This window comes from Plectropomus leopardus, chromosome 2 (genome assembly GCF_026936395.1).
Source record: "Plectropomus leopardus strain MGB_pleo_1.0 chromosome 2, ASM2693639v1, whole genome shotgun sequence".
In the NCBI taxonomy this organism is placed as follows: Eukaryota; Metazoa; Chordata; class Actinopteri; order Perciformes; family Serranidae; genus Plectropomus; species Plectropomus leopardus.
The window spans coordinates 39,244,029-39,256,344 of NC_142177.1; the positions used below are offsets into that span (position 1 = coordinate 39,244,029).

At 38.1% G+C, this 12,316-nt stretch overlaps 1 protein-coding gene across 5 annotated transcripts in view; it reads right to left on the reverse strand.

Moving 5' to 3' along the window:
• The window catches only part of raly (RALY heterogeneous nuclear ribonucleoprotein), a 152,522-nt gene that overhangs the window by 5,277 nt on the left and 134,929 nt on the right, over positions 1 to 12,316 (reverse strand). The window lies entirely within an intron of this gene.

Consider the following 12,316-nt stretch of genomic DNA (forward strand, 5'->3'; position numbering starts at 1 on the left):
TGGCATAACAACATCATTTACCATCCTGGTTATCCTTGTCAGCTGATCTCATGCTCTGCTCTGAGGGTAAAAAGCTCCCGCATCTCGCTGTTTTCCCAATGTGTGGGCATTTTCAGCAATTGTTTTTATTCTCCAAACTAGCCAACTCACAACCTGCTAGCTGTTTTTAAAGCCTCTGGGAACCCAAATCACAAAAACAAAAGATTTAAGATATTGCCATTTCAGGTTTGTTTACAGTTTCCTAAAGCTGGGTTTGGCGCGGTTATCCCCGAGCCATGTTATGCAATATAGATAAATCCAAACAAAAATTCAAAGTCAGGTGTCAGTTGATACTAACTTAACATGCCAAACTAAAATCCCTCAACGTTCCTTTCAATAGGGTGTGTTCAGAAACACGGTGCTGCAGTGCACTCTGGCACAAACCGGATCATACATAAACCTGGTGGCTGCTGGAATGTACCGTTCAGTTATCCAGAGCACCACACCTGGAGTGACAGAGCCGACTCTGGGTGCTCTGTCTGGGGGAGAATGAGCAGCAAGGCGCCGAATGGAGTGAATGTGTAACGAACTAAACCGTTAATTAATGGAGAAACAGAACGCTCCGTGGCTTTCAACAGTAGCTCTCTTTAATCTCAATGTAGAGCGTCAGATTGGATCTATGAACGCAGGGCTGGATCAGATAGAGCTGTACCACACCGACTCTGCTTCACTACATGGTTGTCATGGAGATGAGAGACAGTTGACAAAGGTGGGATCCAAAGAGGTGTCAATCAAAATGTGATCTGCCACGCCCACACAGTCTGGAGAAATCACATTATCCTCAGAATGAGCTGCTTTGAACTGGGTTTTCGAATAGTTGAGAACACTTTTTTTTACTCAGATTTTTGTAGATAGTTAATGAAACTCAACTTTGATATAATATGTGCATTTTTACTATTTCAAGCCACATTTCCAGAGGCTTTAAATCTGCAGTGGGTTGCTTGCATCTGTCCCGACCATAACCCCGTCCTCCGCCTGTCCCTGTTACACAGACCTCATTATGTGCTGTTGCTACCTCCTGTGTTGGTTTAAAGGCACGACCACTCCAGCTACTCTCTTTGCAATCATACCTTATATACAAAACAGCGAGCTGGCATCACAGGGTAACATCTGTGCCTTGAACAGGAAGTGTGAACGCTGCTATAAACAAAAGCAAGTCAAGATTTTAGAGACAGATCTGCAAGCACAATACTGTCTTTTTCTAAAAACGCAGCAGTTCTGTGAGGCTGCAAAAAATAAATAAAAGAGCTCTGGGGTCGGGTTTAATTCCCGTTTCTAAAGAGGTTAGAGTTAGGATGGAGGTCAAAGGTCAGGTCAAGGTAAAAACATGCTTAAAAATGGACTATTCCAATCTCTGAACAGGTTAACCCTTTGAAACCTCAGCAAGCTGGCTTGATTTTTTCAAAATCATGGAAAGAAGGTAATGAGCAGCTTAATATGAAATGGCACAAAATGAGTAAGTAAGTAAAAAGTTACTAGAAAATTACCTGGAAATGCAGAAATAAATAATACATACATATTTCTGTGACCTAATTTTAAATATATAAGAATTATAAACATAGTTTTCTGGACTTTTGCCCCCATTTTTTTATAAGGTCATTTCCTTGTCACCTTTCACAAATGTTTTTTTTGCAACTTGCCAATTCATACATTATCTTTTCCTATTTTTCAATAGAAATCAAACCATTTTTTTTTCAGGTGTCGGGGGTTTAAATGCTTGAGAAAGGCATCGGTACGCAACACTGGAAAAGTGATGGCGATCCCGGGTGTTAAAGGGTTAAGTTTAGAGAGGAGGTCAAAGGTCAGGTTTAGGTTTGGGTCCCCATTTGTGCCCATTCCTAAGACCTGGGCTGAGTTTCTTTTCCACTGTGCACATTGCTAAACTCTGTTTTTAAATAAACTCCCCCGCAGCACTATTACACCAAAAAACCAACTGTAGCCTTCGCATCCTGAGTCAAAGGAAGTTAATAGTTTTTTTTTGTCATCACAACCAGCTGAGGAAAACTGATGTAGGACATCTTGATCTTTGTGAGCATAAAAAGCCTTTTGTAATAACGACTTGTTGTCCATCGGCTCTCTGATCTCGACTTGCTAATGGACTCCAGCCTGAATAGTTGGACAACAGTTGTCTCATTAAGAGGACAGTCAAAAGGTTTTTGCATCAGTGTGTTTGGATCTCTTCGTCACAGTCCACGTGTGCATTTGAGCTTGGCAAGCTGATGGGTTTAATAAATAATTTTTACATTATTCTTTTCTCCTTATATTGACCTTTTGCTGATGTTTAATTGTCATTCTTGAGTCTGTGTGAGACACGGAAGACATCGTTTCATGCTGAACGTGTAAAGGAATAGTTGATGATGATGACATATCTGCTGGCTACTTACAGTCTTTGCTACTCTAAATACTTCCTTAATGCCTATTTAACCAAGACAGCAGCATGAGAAACAGTGCAGGCAAACAACAATAACCACAGTAAAAAAGATATACAGTAACATGCAGAAGTATTAAACATATTAAAACAACTATGAACAATGACAAGTACCAACAGATTCACCCGTGCACTCATGAGAGCTTTAAACCTTTGAAACTAAATGGGTCTGGACTGTTTCTGTCAAAAACATGGGGTGGACGCAACAAGCAACTTAACATTACCCAAAAATTAACAAAAAAAAAAAGGACAAAAATAACTTAATATAAGCTAAAAAAAAGTTAAACAAAACAAAACAAAAATGGAAACAGACAAAAAACAACAAAGAAATTACCTAAAAAAGTGCTGAAAAAACAGTTGTAACATAATTTTAAATATAACATTTTACATATATATATATAGCAGACTATAGACTGTGGTACAAATGATAAACAGACTGCACTTGTTTAGCACTTTTCTAGTCTTTTGACCACTCAAAGCACTTCTACATATCTCATTCACACACTGCTGGCAGAGGCTACCGTACAGGGTGCCACCTGATACTCAGTAACCACTCACATGCACTCACACTCTGATGACGCAGCGTCGGGAGAAATTTGGGGTTCAGTATCTTGTCCAATGATACTTGCAGTTGTTGACTCAGCTGAATATTTAACCTTTGGCTGCTGAACTTGCGTGGTAACGTTCATTCAGTGGAAAAGAATCGGATGTGTTCAATGTGTCGTCTTAATGATATACAAAAAAATTAGTTGCAATTTGTTTTCTAGTGCCCCTTTTACTGTGTGATGCTTTGCTTGGTGGGAAATGGGAGGATATTGTTTCGTTGGCAGAGACTGAGATGGTGATTCAAATATGAGACAATGTGATTGGAGACTAAGCAGGCCTGGGAGAGGAGATTAGCTTTTTATTGAGATGCTCTTGCTTGTATTTTTAGTTCGTTTTTTTTTTCCACCTTTTGTAAGTAATGACCTGACGGTGGCTGTTAAAAAACAAAGAGAAAGTTGGTGTCCATGTGGAATGGACCAGAGGTACGGCAGCCAAATAAATAAAAATGAACAAATGTTACATATGAAAAGCCTCAGATCCTCACAGATGTTTTCAGTTATGTTGCTGATTCGACCTGCTCAGTTTGAGGTTGTGTAAGCTCTGCTAGGATTTACGTAAGGTCAACATGGACTCACAGGAATGATAGTATCCACCACAGAACTAACACGAGAGCCACTGCAAGCCCAGATTAAAAAACAAGAATAAAATCTTGTCACACAATTAAAAGTTATGTGTACATTAAAAAAAAGCACACAAGACCAAAATTCTGCAAAGTAAGAACCTAGAATAATAATAATAATAATAAAATAATAATAACTTTACCTGTGTGGCACTTATCTTAAAGTTACAAAGTGCTTCATAAAGTGCATAAAAAATAAACAAATAAATAAAGTTACAATAATTAAAACTATGTTAGAGCTAAAATAATAGTGTGCACTGGGGTAAAACAAAAAAAGGGGGGAGACACAAACTGTACGATCAGTCATTAAAACGATAAGCTTTCCTATAAAAATATGTTTTAAGCAGTGATTTTAAAAACAGGGAATGTGTTAGCACGCCTAATATCCTCAGGCAGAGCGTACCAGAGTGTAGGGGCCCTGATGGCAGAAGCGCCGTCTCCTTTAGCCCCGGGACAACCAATGAGGGCAGACTCGAGGATCTCAGACCACGACCAGGAACATAAGGAGTCCGAAGTTCAGAGGTTTTCCTTATGAAACTTTCAGTACATTTTGCTGGTAATACATGTACTTTTCCTCCAATAAAATCATTCTACTTGTACTGGGGCTTTTTTACACGGTGATAATGTTACTTCTCGTAGCGCTGCCTGTGACTCAGATCTTAAGCTGTCATCGATACAGCTGCCTTTGCGTGACATATTCATTTATTCTGACAACCATATGGACAGACGTTTCCTCCCCTTAGCTCTTCACGCTGGCGAAACCGTGTAACACAGATGCTCAGCATGCACAGTGACGTCACTGACAACCAGACAGGCAAACAAACAAAAAAAAAGCAATGCATCATCCAGGATCAAAGGCTGCCCGAAGCTATCGATTTACCAGCTGCACCAGGAAAAACATAATCATAAAAATCTGACCCCTCACACACACAAAGTGTTATTCTTTCGTCTTTTGTAATGCAGTTTATTGTCTGTTATGTTTCACGTCTTTTTACAATGCTAAAGATACTGAACTGATGGAAATCAGACTGTAACTGGGAGAATGGTGGCGTTGCCCAACAAAGATTAAAAAGAAAAAAAAGAGTTGTACACATTGTGAAAACTGTGAGATTTAACTGTGAGCTAAAACTGACGTTCTTGGTGTCGTCCAGCAGTCCAACGTTTGACCTCTCAGTGTAAATCAATGTATTTTAAGGTATTTTATGCATGATTTTCCCTAAAAACAATGTAAAGACTCATAAAAAAGTAATCACTTTGACCCACTGCCAGAGTGTGGTGGTGCTTTTCTGCCCTCTGCCTGTATTTTCTTATTTACAGTAAAACTTCAATTAAAGGCCCTAAACCTATTTTTTGCTTAGCTCAACAAGCTTATATTTGGGACAGGCGTCTAGGTGGCGCAGGCTTTTAATTCCTTTCTCACAAACCAGGTGCTCAGCTTAGATGGGAAATACAATCAAATCATTTAATTAACCCTTCACAACCTGGGCAAATTGGCTTTATCTATTGATTTATTTATTCATTCAGTCATTCATTTATTTATTGATTTATTTATTCATTCAGTCATTCATTTATTTATTGATTTATTTATTTATTTATTTATTTAAAAAAAGATGAAGCAAGAAATCTGTGAAAAGTGCCAGAAGATGACATGAAAAATATGATATGAAAAACGACCTAAACAAACAAACAAACATACAAGAAAACAAACCAGAAAGTAACGTAAAGTTTGAAACCTGAGCAAATTGGCTTGATTTCATTCAAAAACATAGGAGGAAGGTAATGAGCAACCAAAGAAGAAAAGACGAAGAAATTATCTAGAGATTAGTAACATGTGCAGGAAAATTAAAAGAAAAAAAAAAATACAAAACTGTAACACTTTCTATAAAGACCACATCTATAATGCATTATGAGGACATTCATAGTGAATTGTTATGCATTTGTGTCATAACACATTAGAGATGTGACTTATGATGAATTATAAATATCAAGTGTATTATGGACACTCTTGACTAGTTATAAACTAGGTTGTGCTTATAATGCATTATAAATACCTTTACTCAACAACATACACATCAACAATGATTTGTAATAAGGACTCATAGTGTGCTATAACATCCATGCAGTATTGTAAGTTATCATTGTATGTGTTAAAGTGAGGTACATGTTGATGCAGTTATAATAATGCATGCTTCATCATAAGGTTACACTGTTGGTGTTAAGTGAGGTGTAATAATTTTCATGCATTTTTAAGAATCTATGCTGCATCTCAAGTGATTAATGACTACCATACACTAGAATACTTTAAAAATACATTTCAAACACTGAAGTCTGACACCCTCTCACATCTAGGGACAATGTGACAGAAGTCAAAAAGCATTTAGTCACAGAATCAGATTTTGCAAAAACTGGAGATCCTGCAGTGCCTTGAAGTCCTCAGTGAGTATCCTACAAGCTTTATCTAGCTAACTAACCAGTTTCAAAATCCTAAACTGGCTGTCTGTAAAGTAAGATAGCCAGTTGCATGTTTGTTATTATCCTACAAGCTAACTGTGTGCTTCTATAATCATTGTAAGTCACATCTATAGTGTTTTATGACTGTTGATAAAGTGCATCAGTGAGCATAATGTGTGTTTAAGAGTGTAGTCATAAAGCTTTGGCGGATGCATAATAATTCCCTATGAATGCTCTCATAATGCATTACAGATGTGGTCTTTATAGAAAATGTTACCAAAGGAACACACGGAAATTACCTGTGAAGAGTGCTTAAAACATTATAATATTTTTCTAACATAATTCACAACACCTTAATTAATTTTTGGGTCTGCTGTACAACAGACACTTCAACATGGTTTATCAAACTATTTCAGTTTTTGTGATGACAGACAAAGGTTTTGTTATTACATTTACAGCTGCCTGTTTTCATAATAATAATAATAATAATAATAATAATAATAATAGATAGATAGATAGATAGATAGATAGATAGATAGATAGATAGATAGATAGATAGATAGATAGATGGATAGATAGATAAATATGACTTATATAGCACTTTTCTAGGATGCAGATGCTTTACATGAAATGCAAAAAGAAAACAAATACAAAATAGAGAATATAAAATACTTATATGTCATGTACAAACAGTATAATGTATTCTATGCTTATATGATGTGACGTGACATCTGAGCAGGCTGTGAGAGGAACTCTGTACAAATAAAGGCTTTGTTTTGCAACGTTTCCACGTTAGAGATTATCCGTGAGTAACACACATTTTGCTGGTGCTCTAAACATGTAAAAGTCTTTGCAGAGATTCACATTCCAACTGAAGTGGCTGGTACAAGCGCAGCGGTTTTTCTCATGAGATTTACTTTTATCGGCTGCTTTTTAACACACGTTGAATCACCCTTCACATAAAACTTCAGATTGAGTTCATTCTTTGGCTGAAAATGTGTACTTTTTTCAAAGTCGTGCTTCTCCTGGGGAGTTTATTGAAGGGTTGAATTCCATTCTGTTAAAAATGAACTGATGTTGGAGAAAAAATAAAGCATCCCTATAAAAACTAATGTTGTGTAGCTGTAACACTGACATGTGCTTTACATGACCACCATGCCGTTTCCTATCTTGAGTCGCACGGAGCTCCTATTACTCTCACTTCATCACCAAGATTCAAACTGCATGTAAGCCCTTTAAACCCTTTAACCTGCAAGTGTTAGCAGTCATAACTCAGTCAGATAGGAATTGTAGGTGAAACAACTGTTAGTTAAAACGGCTATGAGGCAACAGTTGCATTTTCTCTCAACTTTGATTGTTGGCCAGAACACCACTTAAAGGCCTGGATGAACTTCTGCAGGAATATCACAGGTGCAGACTTCACACACAAAATTAGAGCCAGAGTCAGAACATTGCATATTTCAATGTGCTTGTATTCAGAGAGATGTGTGTGTGAGAAAGGTTTCTGTAAATAAAGTCTCACATACAACTTCAAATATCCAGCCCAAGGCACAGCTGATACCTCACAATAAATATTCTTTGGCTGGCTTAATGCAAGCAACATAATAGCACTGGGGTTATGTATAATAACCACTTGTACTAAAACTGAAGTCTTTTATTCTATTGCCCATAAAAATGTAATTATTATAATGAAAATATAAACTGTTGATGCACACTTTAAGGATAAAAAAAACAGTCTGAGGTGACAGTCCCTCTTTGTTCTATAATTCAGCCAGCTAACGCGCACACAACAGTGCCGACTTTCCATCAGAAATTCTGCAGTGATGATGCATCAGTTAAGAAACATAAAGGTGCATTAAAATTAAAGTAGATCACCAGACTGGTATCAATAATGAACATAACATAACGTACAGGAATGCACAGATGTCATACATGTACTGCTGAATTCAATTCAACTTATACAACAGTTAGTTCCGACCAAGCAATTTGATTGGTCGAGAGACATTTCATGAGTGCTAATATACAGTACAACATCACTGGGACTTTTAACTCTGCACGTATTACTACACCTAGTAGGCTACAGGTATTAGGTGCTAAGCCATAAATTAGGCAAACAATAACGGTTGGTAGTTATCTAATGTTATTGTAGGTTGTAGCAATGTTTGAAGAGCGAGGAAGTCCCCTCTGACTGATAGCACTGCTCGAAAATTAATACCTGAGCAAAACTCTGCCTGATGCAAAAGGCCTCCAGCTGCAGCCCAGGAGGGGAGCTAACCTGTTCTGACTCTGAACTCGTCAAATCAAATACATCTGCTTTGTCAGTGATTCCAGTGTACGAGCATGACGCCAAAAGCCAACTTCCACGGCCAACCAGAACGTAGATGAATGGCGTCAGAATAGAACGTGCTCGGACAGAACCGGTGGCGTTGTTATTATACTCCAGTGGACGGCCAGATGGCACCGGGCACATCCACATGCGACGCCCACGAGTGGCATCACATGAGAACGTGGCCTGATGGACAGGCTGCATGCGCATGAAATGCTGAAAGACACGCTGCCAGTAACCGAGCAATATAAGGAGCAGGAATGCACTTATGGGCGGGCGGGAGGGGAGGTGAATGGGTCCCACAAAGAACTGTCGGTGTCGCCTAATCGTACCCATCCTGACGGTCCGCACTGGTTGTCATGTGCTGTTGTGTAAACACGAGGACCCTGCAGTTACATGCCAACATGTGCATTTGTTGACATCACGGCAACGGTGTCCTGGAGCATAAACAGCTGATGCAGAAGGATACCTGAAACGTCAAATGTAGACGGAGAAGTTTCGCTGACAGAGCGGCACCGTGTGACGAGTTGGGATGAGAACTTGTTGGGGTAGCAGCTGAGACAGCCAACTTTGAACCGCCGTCCTCTGGGAGTAAACAGCTGTCACAGATGTTACGAGGATGTGCAGTGAGGCATGGACGCAGCCTGAGAGCCACTGCCATACACACACTGTCTGATTCGGGGCTCGAGGTGACGGAGATCATTGCAATGAGTAGACAAACACTGCAGCATTGTACTGTTTGATCAAACTAACTCATCTGAATCACAAAGGCTGCCAAAATGACTGTTGACAGACTCTGATTTCACTGGAAACACATGGATAAATGTTCATGATGCTAAGCAGCTGGTCTGCACATTACATAAAGATCTAGATAACACAAAATACCAAGCTCGTGTGCAGGAAGATGTTAATGTGTTGCTAGGCAACCGCAGTTAGCAATTGCGCAACTATTTGTGTCACCAGAGCCGAAAAAAATCATTAAACAAACGAATAATAATAATCTAAAAGCAAAGTAAAAGCAATATCACACCCGAGCTTGTTCGGTTGTGCTGTGTATCATCACGATTGTGATTCAGTCGCAGGCACGAGATCGCGGGATGTAGCGGACATCCTGAAAATGATTCTGTGATGGTCCTTCTTGTTAGTTATAGTAAGTTATATTTATTAAAATGGATATAGAAGTACATAAAAGTACACGAGATAGGTGGAGTACTCTGCTGAGTATTTGGCCACAAACATTCATCGAACAGCAGCTTATATCGCAAAAAAAGGATGAGTCAGGATCTTCCGAAAGTACCAGAATCTCACTAAAGCTAACCTATTGGCAAAAACAAGACAATTATAGAAAGTCACGAGGCATTACCAGCACAGTCAGGAGGTGTTATGAAGGTCCCAGACCTATCAGGAACTAACTGCACCCTGATTTACAGTGTACTTTTTCATAAACCTATAAACAGATAATATTACCATATAATCATATAATGAACATGCTTTAAATATGCTTTAAATAAGTCATGATCAGGACAATTTACGATTAACCTAAATAAAAATAGAAAACCACCACAAAGTTAGATAAAATGTAGATCATTTAAAGAACTGCAACGACGTGTCAGTTAACTTAATCTATGGGATGAAAACATCCATTGTTGCCGCCGTCGGCCTGCAGATAAAGAGCAGGCAGCCCCTATACTGCAATATGATGCACAAAAATGATCACCCACTCCAAATAGTTTTTAACAAGAATGCTTTAAGTTCAAAATCTATTTCTCCTGCTTAAGACATCAGTGAGAAAATACCTGAAAAAATGAAGACATTTCATCATGTTGCTGAAAAACAGGGAGCTGCCCTGCACCCATCCGGCCTTTGGTCTTTAATTTATTTTGGGGTAGAAGTTTCGAGAAATTCAATCTCTTCTTTAAACTCCACAGGAGTTGCTCATGCTGTGCAGCAGCTTGTCAAACTAAAAAAATGTAAAGATGATTCAAATTTGTATAAAAACGGGAAGCTGTCTAGCTGTTATGTAAGCGACATTTCAAACTGAATTTAAATGATTATATTTTAGTGCAAAGAAGGCCCCGACTCACTGAAATACAGAGATGTTTTACATAAAGGGGTTGGTGTAATTTTTGTAAAGTCTATGCGAGCACCTCTACTGATCAAAGGAACAAAATAAATCAGGACGCAGGTTTGTGGTGCACTTTTGACCGAGCGGTTGGTAGTAGAGAGTGCAGGGAAGGGTTAATCTAGACAATGTACGGTAGATAATGTACTCCGAGATTACAAGCCCTTTGAACACTGGAGCAGCATCCCTTTTCTTGTGCTGCTTTCGGACGCCTTTTACAAGTATTTAAACTTTTGATACGAGAGCATATTAGTGTGATTTCTTTCAAAAACATGGGAAAAAAACACTTTTCTGAACCTTATTGTTTGATTTTACTTTTGTCTTTCTTTTCTTTCTTTTTTAAATTATTATTATTATTATTATTATTATTATTATTTTTTACAAATGTGCAGGTAATTTTATGGCACTTTTAAAACTTTCTTTGCGCGTTGCCCTCTTTCCTCTTTTCTCTGGTTTCAAAGTGTGAATTGTAGCTAATATTTAATAAAACCTGAAAAAATCTGGTGCAACACTTTAAACTGATGTTTACTTGACTATAACCACCTCCAAAACTGGAGCTCAGTTTTCAGTTGACAGACACATTAAACTAATGTTCATGTCTGATCTGAAAATCCCCTCGTGGCTGAAACATGCACCCCGAACATTTGTTCCCAAAATATGGGCCTCCCTTCCTGGAAAGATGTTGAATTAAAAGCAGAAAGTATGATCCGTGAGCAGCTGGTTGAATCCATTTCTCAATGACTGAAAGAGAAGCAGGCACAGATTCAATATGACATCCCTGCTTTTCAGATACAATCTCTTAAGATGAAAAAAGATCACATGATATTTATAGAACAGTAAAGTTACACAAATTTCACAAGGTTCCTGCGGATCCTTAACGTTTTAAAAGGCATTGAATTAATTTATCTAAACATAAGGCTTTAACTGTTATTACATTGACTTAAATGAATCTTTCAAAAGTCATAAAAATGCTAATACACACATCTTTTTTTGTGTGAAATAATTTAATACATTGCTTTTCTTAAATTCATTGTGATGGGAATCCAAGCAGTGGAATCTCACATGCAGACTGAGAAACATAAAACAGTCAAGAAAACAGGCCGGAAATGCCAGATATCTTTCACTGCTGGTAGTAAACCAAATAGATACCTTTATTATAATATAATATGTGCACTGTCTTCGATGTGCTGATTTTTCCAACAATTCTTATCCGGACAAGAAGTAAAAAAATAATGATTTTGTTACAATAAACATTCCCGCAAAACAAAATTGTCCTTGCTCAATTTCAGTTATTAGAAAATCTGCCTTAAACTTAATTCCCCGTGGCATTAAAAAAGTCTTAAATCTAACTTGCCTTAAGCTGTAGGAACCCTGATTTCAGTTTCTAAAAGCTTTTCGACCTACCGATCAGAGACAGTTTATATCTGCTGATGGCGAATGCTTCTTTAACAAGGAGAATGTCTGAATATTTACTTTGTGTACAATTTTTCTTTTCTGTTTCTGTAGTTTCTCAAACACAAAACAGTAAATATTGGGATCCACTTCTTCTTCTTTTTTCCTACTTCTTGGGGAGAAAATTAAGCCCTTGCAGTTTTCCTCTCCCGTTACTACAGTCTTACCTCCTCTTCTGCCTTTGCTCGCATCGCCCTCCGGGACTCTTCATTTTGTCTCTGGCCTGTCAGCTGCAGAAACTGAGGTGTAAATCTGTATTTCTACTGAAACATC